Genomic DNA, 17737 nt, shown 5'->3' with positions numbered 1-17737 from the left:
GATTACTTACCGGTGTACACCCTGAAATTAGAGACATATCCAGTCCGACTGTCACACAGCATATAAAGCTTAATTCCATAGCGTGCCCTCTTACTAGGAATGTATTGCCTAAATACCAAGCAGCCCTTGAACAACACCAAAGACTCCTCCACTGCAATTTCTTTCCCAGGATAAAAGATCTCAGAAAATTGATCAACAAAATGATCAAGGACAGTCCAAATCTTGAAAAGACGGTCACAATCAGGGTGATCTTGTGGCAAAGCATCACCATTGTCAACAAAATGCATCATCCGAAGCAGAAGCAAATACCTATCACGACTCATGACTTCCGGAAATATAGCTGTTGCCATCAAGGGACTAGTAGACCAATAAGAAGCCATTGATGGTTTCCTAAGCAAGCCCATCAAAAAAGTTAAACCCAAAAACGTTTTCATCTCCTCCAAATTTGTGGGAGTCCACCGGGTAGCTCGAGAGTGGGGCTTAAGGCTGGCACTATTCTCCCTCAAAAACTGTTCTGCCTACAAATTAGTCTGCTCTACAATCTCTGCCAAAAACACATCATCCATAAACAACTTGAAAAAATCAATTGGCAAAAAGTTTTTAGTGTTCACCCTGCACCCTGGAACACCAGTAAATACAGGCAATGCCGGCTGCACCATGCCTGGGGCAACCCAGAGGTCAGAACTTTCATCGACAAGTCTTGCAGCCTCAGGTTACCGCCCAGCTGCCTCTTGTCTCGCTACACCAACTGGAAGTCTAGCAGCCCCAGGCTGCCACCCAGCTGCCTCTTGCTGCACTACACCAACGTGAAGTCTAGCAGCCCCACGCTGCACCACAGATGCCTCTTGCTGCACTATCGGCACATCAATGTCCTCCTCTACCACAGGCACTTCATCCACACCAAAAATAGCTTCATCAGCACTCAGGGTATCTTCATCATCAGATGATGCCATGCGCAGAGAAAACTCACTACCAGAATCTTCACCTCCCACCTCTGCCTCAGAATCAGAGTCACTCTCAGCACCATGGTCAGAGGAAGAATCAAAAAGCATTCCAACAACTTGCTGAGTGGTAATCCGGCGGCTAGCCATTATCCTTACAAATAAAGGAGTCTGCACAAACAACTGAACAACCACAACACTGTGCAAAGTAAGTTAAAAAATGTAAGCCTTTCTCACAAATATCTATATTTAGAAATAATATACAATTCACTTACAAGAGACAACTACACTCACCATCATCTACTCTGCAAAGACACAGCAAATAGGCAACGATATCCCACTAGAAAGAAGAAGAAAAAAAACTTACATCTACAGAAGTACACATCAAAAACAAATGCAAAACATGTTTTATAATCACAAAAAACAGAACCCAAACATACTCGTATTACTGCACACTTTGCAAAATAAACAATTACATTACAATTGAACAAAAAAAGGACTCTTACCAAACACATGCAACTACACAAACAGCAGAACAACAGAACCATCAGTAACGGAACCGCACACTGCAGCAATCCAAAGAGAAAATAAAACAATACACATTAGAAGAAACAAAAACAACACACATTACAACAGGCTATGTCACAGGGTAGGTCACATATGGGGTGTCTGTCCCCATGGGGGGCAGAATATAAATCATTATAAACGTGGGCCCCCTGGACGCAACCCTACGGAGGGCAGAGAGGCCAAATGAAGACACGGCAGAATATACTTTTGAAAACAAATGGGCCCAAGGAAGCAACGCTTGGCCAAGGGGTCGCTTGCTATAAAAAAAAAACTGAAGTCTAGTGGGCTTTTCTATCCCTCCCGGGTCCAGAAACGGCAGAACAGTCTACAATATTTATAATGCCCCCTGGAAGCGACCCTTGCCCAAGAAGTCGCTTCATTTATAAATATAATAAAATCCCTGGTGTCTAGTGGGCTTTTCTGCCCCCCCCTGGGTCCAGATGCAGGCCAAAAAACTGGTGATCTGCCCCCAGGGGGGGCAGACAAGTCTAAAAAAAATGATGGGCCACTAGGAAGCAACCCTTCCCCAAGGGGTCGCTTCCTTTATAATTATAATCAAATCCCTGGTGTCTAGTGGGATTTTCTGCTCCCTGGGTGCAGATCGGCCCAAAAAACGGCCAATCTGCCCCAGGGGGGGCAGATAAGTCTGGAAATAAATAAGGGCCACGAGGAAGCGACCCTTCCCCAAGGGGTCGCTTCCTTTATAAATTAAATGCATTCCCTGGTGTCTAGTGGGCTTTTCTGCCCCCCCCCCCCGGTGCAGATCGGACAAAAAAACGGCCAATCTGCCCCAGGGGGGGCAGAAAAGTCTGAAAAATAATTTGGCCCAAAAAGGAAGCGACCCTTGCCCAAGGGGTCGCTTTCTAAACACAATTGCGGCAAAACTAACAATCCCTGGTGTCTAGTGGGGCATTCCTGGTGCACGATCGCGACGCTGTGCGCGATCGTGCACCAGGAATGCCCTGCATTGGGACATCAGGGGAGAGAAAACCCTCGAGGCACCAAAAAACGCCCCCCCCGCCCCACCGGAGCAGCAAACACGAACCTGTCTCCTGGACGCGCTGGAATGAAATGGATTCCAGCGCGTCCAGCGCTTCCTGATGACGTTGGCGCGTGCTGCGCGTGCTGACGTCACCAGGTAGTGTGGGGGGGCCAGGGGGTGGCAGCGGTAAGTCTTCCGCTGCCACCCCTGCTTAAAAGACCAGGATCAATGCCCCAGGGGGGAGCACTAGCCCAACCGATGATGATGACGGAACCGCTCCGTCATCAGCACCGAAGGGGTTAAAAAAATTCTAACATGCAGACTGAAACATGCACTTTGAATACCAGCAGCAGACTTCCCTGGTGAGCAGTAGCTTTACTACAGTGATCTAATGAGCAACTAGAGTGCTAACATTCAGAATTTATGGCAAATGTGTGACACATCTGAATGCCTTCTTGATGGAACCAATGTAAACAAGCATTGAAAATGCAATAGATCTCGCCCTCGTTTAAGTCAAAGCCATTCTGTTTGTAATGAGGTGGCTTTTTAGTTTTGCTTTTATTAGTGTTTTTCAAATTTTCATGTAAATACCATGCATATGTATGCATATATGTATATGTATGCATGCATTTATATTTGTATTTATATAGATATGCAGATTATATATGTGTGTGTGTATATATATATATATATACACACACACACACATACATATATATAAATGCAGATGCATATCTATGCATATATATGTGTATATGTGTGCGTGTAGAGAGAGGTAGAGAGGTAGAGGTAGAGAGGTAGAGACTAGTAGAGAGAGGTAGAGAGGTAGAGAGTAGAGAGTGAGTAATAGAGAGTAGAGAGTGAGTAGTAGAGAGTAGTAGAGAGCAGTAGAGAGAGTAGCAGAGAGTGAGTAGTAGAGAGTAGTAGAGTGTAGTAGAGAGTAGTAGAGAGTGAGGAGTAGAGAGTGAGTAGCAGAGAGTAGTAGAGAGTAAGTAGTAGTAATGTTTCTCAAGAAAAGTCATTTTCAATCGTTCGGAATATCAGCATTTGAGCAGATATGACACACGGACACGGTTTATGACTTTTCTTGAGAAACATTTGGATTTTAATTATCATGTCCTATACTTTGGAATTTTTGAAAGACTGACTTTGAGGATGCTATAAATTACTCAAGTCGATGGATGCTGCTGGGAAAGCCCCCAGCAACACCCATTGCACACTCCTTTAACGCAGGACACTGCGTTAAAGGGACTGATATTTATCAGACAGGATTACGCCACAAAAAGTGGCTCAGTCCTGCCTGATAAATATCACTCAGTCTTCTGCGCCACCGGAATGTCACAAAAAGTGCATCATTCATGACATGGTCAGTGACATCACTGATGACATCACTGATGACATCTCAAATGACATCACTGATTACATCACCCATGTGACAATCAAATGCACCTCATCACACACTAGTATAATCTTTCATCACTCACTGTAAAATAGAAAGTGCCATATTTGAAACCATTGACACACCAATAGAAATGTGTAAACACCCACTCAGTTATTCATAGAACTATACACACATCTAATCACTTACCTATAGATTCAGTGTTATATGCAGTGAATAATCAACAGAACACTATCAAATATACTTATACGCCTATTTCAACATTACACACAAGCACACATTGTATTCACTTATACAGACATCCTTCTGACTTGTGCAAACAATTGATTATACTTACATTTACTCACCTACAAACTTATACAAACACCGCTTCATCTATTTATATAGATAGTAACTCACACTTAGTGTGTTATAAAATCACTATTACAAGTATACAGTTATCCATATAGTCTTAGGCACAATTAATTAGATATAACTGTCACATACACTGACTTTTTTTTCAAGTTTAATGGAGATGTACCATTGAGAGAAATATTTCATCACCACCACACGCATAAACATATACACTCACTGAAACAACTGTTATAACATGTAGTCTTAACCTCATATACCTACTGAATGAACTATTCACGCATTTTTTGGCAATCACACACCCCCCACCAAACCACATAGACATTCATTTACCCATATAAATACTCAGTTAAGAAACCAATAACAAATATTGTCTTTAACATAGCAATTAAGACAAAGCAATAAAGACTTTCACACAGTTTAGTAACTACACATTATATATAGTGAGACTCTACAAATTAGTCAAGGAAACAATCAATGACACTGGTAATAAATCCACCATCCACACATTTATATTTATATATCCACTCATTCTTCAATGCAAAGTAGTGCATTTATAATACATATTTAAATATCAAAGCAAACCACATTCACTGGAGAATGTCATCAGTGATGTCATTAGTGATGTCACTGACCATGTCATGAATGATGTAATATGTGACATCATCAGCAGTGGATTGCGGGCGTGCGAGTTATAGTGAGTACAACTAACTATAACGGGGGAAGTTCAATGGTTTTGTATGAGTAAAATGTCCAGCTAACTATAATATATATAAATTCATATATACGTGCGAAATTGTTGGCAGCCATCTTGTGCCTCTGCAGACTGAGGCACAAGAAAGCAGAAAAACAAACTTGTAGAACTCAAAAAGGGGGCAGGGTAGAAGCACCCTGACCCATTAGGCCTGCTCAGGGGGTCCCACGAGGACCCCCCAAGGCAAAAAAATGAAAAATTATTTTGGAAAAATTGCGGGGTACGCATACCGTGTGTTCACGGGTCCGCGTACGTAGGCGTATGGTACGCGGACGGTGCGCGTACCTTTCCGAGAAAGATGCATGCTTATTGGCTGTCAACACTCCAAACCAGGAAGTGTTGGCAGCCATCTAGTGCTCATTAGACTGAGGCACAAGAAAGCAGAAAAACAAACGTGTAGAACACAAAAAGGGGGCAGGGTAAAAACACCCTGACCCCCTAGGCCTGTTAAGGTGGTCCTACAAGGCCCCCCAAGGCCAAATCTTTTTTTTTTTAAACCCGGTATGTTTTTTTAAAAATTATCCTCCAGGGGGACCAAATCACAGGGGCATAGTGATAAAGAAGTGTGGGGGGTGCCAAATCGCCACCACACTGCCCCGGGGACTACCACCCTCCAGGGCAAAGCAATACAGCCACCTGGCGCATACTGGAGGCTCCTGGTGCGCTTGTTGGCCCCCAGGGACCCCCAATATTCAAGGGGAATTAGTTCCCCCTCTTCAAACATGCACAGGGGCTGCTTTGCAGAGAGGTGTAAAAAAGGGTGTGGCCTCATTACACCTCTCTGCAATGCAGCCCCCTGGCACATACTGGAGGCTCCTGGTGGGCTAGTTGGCCCCCAGGGACCCCCAGTATGCAAGGGAATTAGTTTCCCCTCTGCAAACGCGGCAGGGGGCTGCGTTGCAGAGAGGTGTAACAAGGGCAAAGCCTCATTACACCTCTGTGCAATGCAGCCCCCCTTGCGCATACTGGAGGTTTCAGGTGGGCTAGTTGGCCTCCAGGGGCCCGCAGTATGCAAGGGGAGTTAGTCCCCCCTCTTCAAACATGCATGGGGGCTGCGTTGCAGAGAGGTGTAAAAAAGGGTGTGGCCTCATTACACCTCTCTGCAATGCAGCCCCCTGGCGCATACTGCAGGTTCAAGGTGGACTAGTTGGCCCCCAGGGACCCCCAGTATGCAAGGGGAATTAGTTCCCCCTCTGCAAACACGCCCGGGGGCTGCGTTGCAGAGAGACGTGGCTTCATTACACCTCTCTGCAATGCAGTCCCCTGGCGCACACTGGAGATTCCTGGTGGGCTTTCAGGTCTTATATAGTTAGGAATTAGCATTAAAAAAATTTTTGAAATTCACTGAAAAAACCATAGGTTTCAGGCCTTATATAGTTAGGAATTAGCATTTAAAAAACCTTTAAAATTCACTCAAAAAACTATAAGTTTTAGGGGTGTTATAGTATAGCTGGACATTTCACTCATACAAAACCATCGAAATTGCTCCTATATAGTTAGTTGTACTAACTATATTTCGCGCACCCTCAATCCACTGCTGATGATGTCACATATTACATCATTCATGCATGCCCTGTTACTTTGCTGCAACCAACGGATTTTGTTATTTCTGGATCAACATTTTTTAAAGTTACCTCTGGAGATAGTGGCTGTCTGGTTCTTTCAGCGTCCTTGCCCCCCTGTTTGGTTAGATCTAACATCATTTTCTTAATTAGAGCTAATTCTGCTCCCAAGGACCCCAATTTCTTTAGGATGCTTCCTTTAAAGTTCTGGCAACTCAGGCAATCAACAGTGCCCCCTAAAGTTTGTTTCCTTGGGCTGGTGCTTTGTTGTATCACTTCGCACAACTCTCTAGATTCCCCTTCAAGTACAGCAAAACTATGGGTACATAAAACCCCCTCTTCTCCCACCAACTTCTCCCCACCCAGATTGAGTCCCTCAATGTTTTCCGGCGGGCTCTACCCTGTTCTCAGGTTGTTACAACCCTGAGGTGTTTGGGCGGTAGGGGATGAAGGTGTTTGAGGGGGGGGGGTGAATTTGCGCCGCGGGGATTTTGGACAGTGTTTTTTTTAGAAAAATACCAGGAATTACTTTATTCTTTTTCAGGGTTGCGCCATTAGTTAAACTATCTAAGCAGCCCAACTCTTCTGGGTTCGGTGCCCCCTTCAGTATCCCCTCGCACTCCTCTACCAGAGATTCAATACTGGAAAGTACACAGTTTACCGCAGCGCGCTGAGCTTTAGATTTTTTGGCCTTTTTCCCCTTTTTTTGGGTAGCAGTTTCATTGCCCCCCTCAGTTGTTTCCTTTTGCCCATTTCTTAGAATTGTACTTTGACACTTCCGTAGTGTTCTGCACCCAGTTAGTAACGTTTCTACAGGCAGTACCTTGGTGACACTCGAGCTCTTCAATATAGGTGCACCAGTTTTCAGGGGGGGCCCAGCCCTGCCCCTGTCTGTCCCGGACTGTCACAGACTGTCCTGCACTTGTCCCGGGCTTCTCCCGGCGCGCTCCCGCGCGTGTCCCGCGGGACGAGGTTCCAAGGGAGCCTTTATGCGCCTCCTGGCGCTACCGAGTGATATCATGTAATGGAATTTTCAATGGAAAAAGATTTTTTTTTTAATGTATAGTTTTTTTCCAAGTATTTTTTGCTAGGTAAAATTTTGTAAAATTGCTTTTTTTACTATGAAAGTTGTTTTGTTGTATTCTTGTTATAACTATCTTTTACCTATTTTTTTCATTTACAAAAATGGTTGCGCACCCTACGTGATCCAATGTGATGGGAACTCAGATCCGGTATAAGAATAGCAATCTCAAAAACACATTCAAAATGAATTAATATATGTTTTAGAAATAGAGGTTAATTACTGACTACATAAAAATAGTAATAACGATGTTTAAAATGTGTTTTCAAATGTTTTTAACAGATATTTGTGGATGTGATGGTATCGCATATGAGACACGGTTTTACGCGTTGGGTGAGCGAACTCTGCCATCACGTATTTTCGGGGCCGCGTAGGAGACGGGTGTCCGGCATTATTTCAAAACTCTGACATTTTGCCTGTTTCCAATTTAAATATTGGTTTTGCATTAAGAGTTTTCATTGAAGTACTTTGGAACAGACTGTCTCGATAGCAAATTACTGTTGTAGATAACATTCAGTAAATTTTACAGGTGCGCGACTGATACGCATAGGGTGCTCAACCCCTGCATGACCCCATGGGACATAGAAAGAAAGCATCTTATTGGTTGAACAGCTTTTCATTCTCTTCATGGGTGGAACAAACACCTTTTACAGGTCTTTCTTTTTGGGCGTGTCTGGCTTGAAAACAACCTGTTTTGTAGGCTCTGTCATTTTTCTTTTTTTGTGGTGTTTTTAATTTTACTTCAAGCAAAATGGCATCAGTATTCCCAGAAGGAAGAGATGGAGGAAGTGGAAGAGCCAGTGAAGAAGAGGAAGACAAGCATTGTGTGGGCCTTCTTCACTGTGCCTGAAGGTGATAAAAAAGTAAATGCCTGTAAGGTGACATCTGTCACAAATTCTTATTGAGAGGCTCTAAGAAGTAATCTTGCGGTACTTATTCAAGGCTTTAGTTCTTGCGCTGCATTTGGGGCTGACTACCCTTTTGTTTTTTTGGCTGTGTGATGGATCCTCTCACTCTTCCCGACCTCATGCCTGGCACTATCTTGTTTCTTATTTCATTGCTAGTTACTAGTTGTTTGTGTCATATTTTTTGCTCCCTTGTTGCCTTGGTGCACAAGATATTTTTATCCAGTTATATGGAAGCTGTTACTTAGGTTGGAATCTGTTTTCCTTGCTTTACTTGCTTCAGTTGAAGGTGCAATTACAATTAGGTCCGATCCTTCTGATTCTTCAAGATCCTTCAAGAACTTCTGAGGCTTCCGAGAGAACCCTCTTCACCCTACCAGGCTCTCCCACCAGGCTTGACTTGGGTTCCTGTTCTTGTGGTTCTTATTTAATGGGAGAGACAGGGGAGCAGGGGAGAAGGTAAGCCTAAGTGCTCCTGCAAATCTGCTTCCTACGTCCGGTTGATTGTTGCCCCTGCTGAACGATATTTGATTGGTTTGTGGTCCATGGTTAGCTGATTAGTACAGACTGTCCTTCCAGCTGATGGTTTGGTGGGCTTGACAACACCCCCCAGCGACTTCTGCTCAGAGACTGTTTGGAGGCAGCTCCTCTTGGTGTTCCCTTTGCTATTACCTATTGTTTGGTTTTCTTTGCTTCCTTTTTTATTCCTTCTTTCATTCCTTTGTTTGTTAGGGAAGCTTGGGGTAGCTTGGGCCAATATGAGGAGCTTAGGAACTTTTGTTATTGTCCTCTTGGCCCCACCTCACCCACTCCCCCCCTGGCTCTGAAGTTCTAGGGGTAGTGATGGGAGTGAAGAAGGCAGCAGGCAGGTAGAGGTAGTGAGAGTAGCGTGGGTGTGAGGCTGTGCGGCTATGCAAGCAGTGCAGAGGCCCCTTAGGAAAAAACAAGCTGCACCAGCCTAGCGTTGGCCGCCTCTGCTCCTCCCAGGAGGTCCTCATGGCTCCTAAGCCTTACATGCTGTTCTATTGCATGGCTGAACTATTAATGTGACTCCCTGCCTCTCGCTGATCTGGTCTCTGGCCAGTCGGACAATTGCGAATACGAGGTCAGTGTGCATGGTGGGGAGAAAGCTGAAAACGGGCTGAGAACGACAGGCTGGCAGTTTGGAAGCTCCCGCCTCCTCCCGCCTCAGTCCAGTCCTCCTCCTGCTGTTTGTCGCCTCTTCTGCTGATCACCGCCTGCGGAAGGTGCCTGTGGCGGCCGGGCAATATGGCAGTATCCTGCGGCTCGCTCTGCGGCTTGCGGCTTGTGGCTGCGGCACTCGATCCACTCAACCCGGAACCAGAAATTCACCGAAGGGATAGGGGGATTGAATGAGAGATGTAGGCTTCACAGCACCCTGCCCTTTAAGGTTACCTAGGGCCTACCTTAGAGGTGATGTATATTTATTAAAAAGGGGAGTTTAAGGCTTGGCAAGCAGGTTTAAATGCAAAGTTAAAGTGGCAGTAAAATGAACACACATGTCGTGCAGTGGCAGGCTTAAGACAGGTTTGAAAGACTACTTCTGTGTGTGGCACATTCAGTGATGCAGTCCAATTATTATTTTATTATTCCGCGATTTAGACTAGTAAAGATGGGTGGTCGGTCCTTCTCTCACTTAGGTCCCAAATCCTGGAATGCTCTACCTATGGCCCTTAAGACGGAGACAAACTTGTTTTGATACCGTAAGGGACTCAAAACCTGGCTTTTTCAGTAGGTTGTGAGGGCTCATATAAGCTAGCTTAGTGTACCTGTCCTTTTTCTTCTTGAGTCGGTCCCTGGCGCCAGGAAACCCACTGCGGATAGCTGTTGCGCATTATAAGTTTAAATAAATAAATAAATAGTAGCATTTAACTTACAGGCCCTGGGTAAATAGTATACCACTTCCCAAGTACACCACAGTCTCCTGCCATATTTGGCACTTACTGGCCTTGAAGTCATGCCTGCCTGCTGCAGAGCCTGAAGCACTTCCTGGAGGTGAAATAGGTGGTCTTTCCATCTGCTACTGAAGAAAACTATGTCATCCAGATAAGCAGAGGTGGAGGCCTCCATACCAGCAAGGACCTGGTTCACCAGGCTCTGGAAGGTGGTAGGGGCGTTCATTAACCCAAGGCGCATCAACCTAAAGTGATAGTGGCCCTATGGAGTGGAGAAGGCTGACCTCTCCTTTGCCCCCTCTGTTAGGGTGATCTGCTAGTACCCAGATGTAAGATGAAAGGTACTGAGATAATAGGCAGCCCCTAACTGATCAATTTGCTCATCAGCATGGGGGAATGGGGTAAGCATCCATCTTATTCACAGAATTTAGCCCTCTGTAATCCACACAAAAACCCCAGTTCAAGTGTGGTGCCCAGTGGGGAAGCTTTCGGTGTTAGAACCACAGGACTGGACCAAGGGTGACTGGAGGGTTCTATCAACCCCAACTTCAGCATTTTGGATACTTCCTCCTTAATGCTGGATAAGGTAATGCTGGAGCTTACCTTATCTGACGACCTGTAAGACTTTTTTTTAACAGGATGTTTGTTGTCCCCAGTTTCCAAATCATGGCTGCAAAGGTGGGTCGTCCTAAGGATCTGAGAGAAGAGAGAGGGGAGCTGTCCCAATACTTGGTGGCAGTGTCTCTGTTGGTCAGGTTTAAGAGTGGGGGAAATGATTATTCCTGTCTAAGAAATCAGAGAGAGGTTCACTCTCTTCTTCCTCCTCACCATCTGTTACCAGCAGAATAGTGACCTAAGACCTCTCAAATTCGGGTTTGAGGCAATTGACATGCAGCACCGGGTGGGGTAGCCTAGGGTTCTTGAGATCCAAGAGGTAGGTGGTCCTCCTCTTTATATCAATCACATCTAGGGATCCTGGAGAGCTCTGGACTCCATTGGCTCCATTATCCACACTTTCTGACCAGTCTGTAAATCCGAAGTGGTATAATTTTTGTCATCCCACTCCTTCACAACAGCTTGGCTGGCTTCTACATTATTGGAAGCTAACTTCCAAAACTTAGACATTTGGCTCCTCAAGGCCAGCATACAGCTCACCACATCCTAGGGAGATTTTCTGGGAGATTGCTCACAGTCTTTCTTGACCAAACTCAGGGGTCTTTGGAACGGATGTCCAAACCGAAGTTTGAATGGGCTGAAACCCACTCCCTTCTACTGTGCTCCCTATAGGAAGACAGGCATGGCAAGAGGATATCACACTTTTTCCTTAAGGCCTTAGGCATACCTCTAATCATGCCTTTCATGGGAGCCAGGAGGAACCTGTCGCCTGAAGCAGTCTGGGGATCCATAGGCCACACAATGACAATGCCTACCCTCTCAAAAGGTGCGTCAATGACAGGCAGCAGTTTTAGGGGGGATTTGGACCTCTGCCCTATCGCCCCACTAGACCGACAGGTCACACAAGTCCTACAGAACGTATCTGAGAAAGTATTGATCCTGGGCAATAAAAGTGTAGGACAAGACTATCAATGGTCTTGTCTTGTCCCAGGTACCCTGCCAGGGGAGGTATGTGAGCCAACTCCAGTAGAAGGCGCTGTGGCACTGGGGGACCACCTGGGCCCTTGTTATCCCATGCACAGGGACCTGTGCACTAATAAATATGGTGACTACCAGAGGCATCACCTGCGGATTGTGGTTCATCCTGTTGCCTCTACCTCAATGGTTGGGCACCCTGTGCCCTATATAGCTCTTTCTTGATTGTCCCTCTTTCTATATTCCATCCAGCAATGACATGCCGTTCATCAAGGGGAGCAATGCCCTCTTCTGTGGACTCTGGGTCAGCCACTGCAGGTGCCTATTACTCTCACTAGAGGTACATTGGTGGCTCGGCCGCGCGGGAGTGAATAGCGCGGGTGCCGCGTGTGATCTTAAAAGTTCATTCTGGATATTTTTTGAACTGTTTGTGTGATTGTGGCTGTAGAACTTGCACTTTGCACATTATTTTTATCTGGTACCTACCTGTCCTTGGTCTCCCTGGTCCGTGACGGCTCTTTGGTGCCGTTTGCACAGAGGGACGAGACTCCTCCCACAATTACTCCACTTCCTGCCTCAGGCTTCTCAAATGCAGATGTTGGCTCAGCCGCGCGGCAGTGAGTAGCATGCATGCCTCGTGTGATTTTGAAGGTTGATTCTAGATATTTTTTAAACTGTTTGTGTGAGTGTGCCGGTAAAACTTGCACTTTGCACATTATTTTTATCTGGTACCGACCTGTCCTCGCTCTCCCTGGTCCGTCACGGCTCCTTGGTGCCTTTTGCACAGAGGGACAAGACTCCTCCCACAATTACCCCACTTCCTGCCTCAGGCTTCTCAAAAGCAGATGGTGGCTTGGCCGCGCGGTGGTGAGTAGCGCGTGTGCCGCGTGTGATTTTAAAAGTTGATTCTGGAATTTTTTTAAACTGTTTAGTGATTGTGGTTGTAGAACTTGCACTTTACACATTATTTTTATCTGGTACCTACCGGTCCTCGGTCTCCCTGGTCCGTCACGGCTCTTTGATGCCGTTTGCAAGGAGGGACGAGACTCCTCCCACAATTACCTCACTTCCTGCGTCAGGCTTCTGAAGAGCAGATGGTGGTTCGGCCGCTCGGCAGTGAGTAGCACGCGTGCCGCATGTGATTTTAAAAGTTGATTCTGGATATTTTTGAAACTATTTGTGTGATTGTGGCTGTAGAACTTCTATTTTGCACATTATTTTTATCTGGCACCTACCTGTCCTCGGTCTCCCTGGTCTGTCACGGCTCTTTGGTGCCGTTTGCAAGGAGGGACGAGACTCCTCCCACAATTACCTCACTTCCTGCCTCAGGCTTCTCAAAAGCAGATGGCGGCTTGGCCGCGCGGTAGTGAGTAGCGCGCGTGCCACATGTGATTTTAAAAGTTGATTACGGATATTTTTTAAACTGTTTGTGTGATTGTGGTTGTAGAACTACTACTTTGCACATTATTTTTATCTGGCACCTACCTGTCCTCGATCTCCCTGGTCTGTCACGGCTCTTTGGTGCCGTTTGCAAGGAGGGACGAGACTCCTCCTACAATTACCCCACTTCCTGCCTCAGGCTTCTCAAATGCAGATGGTGACTCGGCCCGGGCCCGCCAAAGGCAAGACCGCCTGCGCCAGTCCGCACCTGGACCGGGCCCAGGGCCAGAAACCCTGGTCCCTCATTTAGACACTCAGGGCCTTCTCACAATCAGAGACCGGAAACCAGGGTACAAGCTAGCCGACTTCAATACACCCCTGAGCAATTATGGGCTTGTTATCTACCTGCGACTCCTACTTGTACTAGAGCTCATTCGATAGAAAATTATAAACTTGGCGCAAACTGGGGTTTTCGTTTTACTCCCAGTCTGAAAGCTAAGATTGTAAATCCTTTTCCCAGTTCAAACCCATCAACTCCTCAAAATAAACCTTTTACTTTTATCAGTATAAATTGTCGCTCCTTACCCAAACATAAACATTTTCGACTTATTATTCAACAACCAACCTGATGCGATTGTTCTTACAGAGACCTGGCTTCATAAGAGTTCATCTCCAGATATTTCAGTGGCACTACCTGTAAATTACACCATTGTAAGTAAGGATCGCAACTCGATAATGAGTGGTGGGATAGCGATTATTTTTAAGAATGTTTTTAAATGCGATTTTGAACATCTCCTTTTTCCAAACTGTGAGGCTGCTCTTTTCAAGTTGACTCTTTCCCCTAAATTTACCTTATCAGGTATGCTCGTTTACCCCCCCCCCCAATTCCCCCTCATCTTGGACCTCGACTTTTGCTGAACTCATAGCCCTGTATGCTATGAAAACAGCCAATTTCTCTCTTCTAGGAGACCTAAATCTCCATTTAAAAAATACAGCATGTAAATACAGCTCAAATCTTATTTCAGATCTGGCCTCCTTGAATCTTCATTTACTAAACTCTGGCCCAACGCATATAGCGATCGTTTGCTCTCCGGCCCTTCCAACAAGTTGGTCTGATAATTATCTTATCAAATTCAACCTAATACACACAGCATACCGATCATCCACTATCAGCACGCCAGTGTCGCAATTTAAAAATTGGAAACAATTAGATATTATTGCCCTTAATAGTTTTTTGGACTCCCACAAACCACCTTCCTCGCAACAAGTAAACCAGCTATCATCTTCAGTGCAAGACTGGCTTTTAGATACCATAAACACTTGTCTACCTCTCACCAACAAAATAACTGACAACCATCGAACACCAGCTCCATGGTTCAATGAGTTACTGAAAATGGAAAAAGATAACTGTAAAGTCGTGGAGAGAAAGTGGAGAAAGAATGACACTTTCATATCCAACTACAATCACAAAGGAGGGGCGAGGGTTAAAAACAGTTTATACTCCGCCACCCCGAACCCCCAGAGACCTATATTGTACACACAAAAGGGGTGGGAAAAGTAAATAATAACACCATATATACTAATACGGTGAAAGAAAGAGCCAGCCCCAATAGGGCAAGTCACTCTATTTGAAAAAACTGCCCTCACTCACATACCGAGGTATGTGACATGCTTCATCATTGGGCCTGCTTACAATATGCCCTGGTGTACCCCACACAGGACGGAGCATAAGGGAGGGGGAAAAAATTATAAATTTCTATTAACCCAACATATAGTCAAACAAAACTAAACAGACACAACACTCAACACTTCCAATGAGGTGAGAATAGTGCAAACACCAAGTGTTTCCAAACCGAAAAGTGCGACAAAGAAATTGTGCAGTATGAGGAGTGAATTAAAACTGATTAAAGGTGTCAACCAGAAAACAAACTTTATTAGACTTTTCTTGGCACCTCTACCAGGATAAAAAAATTAGAGAACAGAGGTTGGGAAAATGGCTTCAGGAGATAATTAGGAACCTCAAGGCTTCCCTCCTACCACTGCCAGAGTCAACATGTTTCGACCGCTCTTGATGCGCCTGTATTGTCACTCCGGTCTTCGTCAGGACCGTCGCATTCAGTTTTTCTTAGGGTTCCCCCGTAATCCGGAGGAAAGTTATTACCCGAACAGGGAGGTAGGTCCCATTAATCCATACCAATCCAGTGTGATATATGGAGAGTGTCCCCTTAAGTGCGGGAAAACAATCACTGTGGCAAAGAAAGAAGAACAGAAAGGGCGGATAAGGACCCTTGTGTATACCCACCCATTCAAACTTTCAATATTGTACTTTGTTATGGGCCACAAAGCGGTGTGTCTAGTGTTGTTTAGAAAGCCACAAATGCATTGTCGTGCATAGGCTACTTTCACAATATGTACACTTTCATATCCAAATCTGTTTACAAAAATGCCTTAAAAACTATCACAAACTGCAAATTAGCATGAGCAGAGTTTGTTTCCACTACCCTTGTAAAAGCTGCTAACTGCTCCAAGACTCTTTTTAATACTGTCAAGGAACTTGCAGGTTCCAAAACACAAGCACAGCCTCCTGCACTGACGAAGCCTAAATGTGAGGACTTGGCCTCTTTTTTTGTCCAAAAAGTTGACAAAATATACCAAGACATTGTGCTGGAACAGGCAAGACATCCCTCCACCGCTTCTCCACCACAACTTTCTCCTGGTATAGTTGACTCACCCTAAATCAGGCAGAAGAATTGAATCTTCCCGACTATTCTTTTGTGACTTGGCCTCTACTCAGTACAGGAAGTTTAACTAAACTTTAAAACCCCATTAAGTCCGGTTCTCCAAATGATGCATTACCTGTTTCAGTATTAACACAGTTGAGCTCTTCTCCACTATCGGTGATAACTAATCTCCTGAATGCTTCACTGCAGTAATCCGTTATTCAATCAACATGGAAACATGCGATAATCCATCCCCTCCTTAAAAAGGCAAATGCGGACCCTGAGGTGTTAAATAATTACCGCCCTATATCTCTGCTTCCTATCTTTTCAAAGATTTTGGAAAGGCACATCCACTCACAATTAACTCATTTTGTGACAACACACGGACTGCTGCATCCCTCCCAGTCAGGCTTCCGAGTGGGCTTTTCCACCGAAACCACCTTACTTGGGGTCACTGAAAGCAGACGTCACCTTCTGGACAACGGGACACTGTTGCACTCATTTCACTAGATCTGAGTGCCGCCTTTGATACGGTGTCTCACACTGTGCTAATAAATACACTTAAGTCACAGGGTATCGGCGGACCTGCCTTAAACTGGCTCATTGCTTTCCTTTTAAATCGTACTTTCCAAGTCTTCTCCCAAACTGCCTGCTCTGAAGTCCACTCTTTCGCCCATAGGGTGCCACAGGGATCCATCCTCAGCCCCCTATTATTCAATCTTTGTGTAAGACCACTGGCTGAGGTAGCTGAGAAATCAGGCTTATCCCTTTTCTCTTACGCTGATGATTCCCAAATTATGTTCGCCCTCTCCTCACACAATACAAATGCCTCCTCTACTCTCAAAAGTGGCTTTAACCATATAGCGTCTTGGATGCAACAACATTTTCTTAAACTAAATGGAGAGAAAACAGAGATATTGGTGTTAGGAGAAAAAAAAAGATATTTTGAACCACCAACACAGGCCATGAGAAATGGGTGATCTTCCGTCCCCTTCCCCACAAGTTCGTAATCTGGGCATCACAATCGATGATTCACTCAGTATTCATCCGTAATCAGTTAAAGTCTCAGTAACTTGTTTCACCATTCTTAAGTGGTTAAGAAAAATCGGCTGGATGCTACCGGACTCTACCAAGAACACCGTAGACACTGCCTTAATTACATCTAGGCTTGACCATGGTAACATACTCTATCTGGTCCCAAAAAAATCTGTAGTTAATGGACTACAGATGGTACAAAATGCCACTGTCAGACTTCTGTGTGGAGTCCCTAAGACCACTTCCATCTCGATCCATGGACGCAAACTGCATTGGCTTAAGGTCGATAACGGAATAAAGTTCAAGGCACTTAATTATATGCACAAAATCAAATCTCAGAGTGCCCCTCTCTATCTTCAGTCGTTGGCAAGTCCATACTTCCCTTCCCGAAATCTCCACTCTGCCAACGAAGGAAGGTTTGTCGTTCCTAAATTGAAATTGTCCCGGATGGGTGGAAGGTCGTTCTCTAACCTTGGTCCTTCTCTCTGGAACTCTTTACCCACAGCACTCCACAATGAGATGAACTATACTCAGTTTCGCAAGTCTTTAAAAAT

This window comes from Lissotriton vulgaris, chromosome 5 (assembly GCF_964263255.1).
Source record: "Lissotriton vulgaris chromosome 5, aLisVul1.2, whole genome shotgun sequence".
Taxonomy (NCBI): Eukaryota; Metazoa; Chordata; class Amphibia; order Caudata; family Salamandridae; genus Lissotriton; species Lissotriton vulgaris.
The sequence above is the reverse complement of the archived record's forward strand: the minus strand, read 5'-3'. Positions refer to the sequence as shown.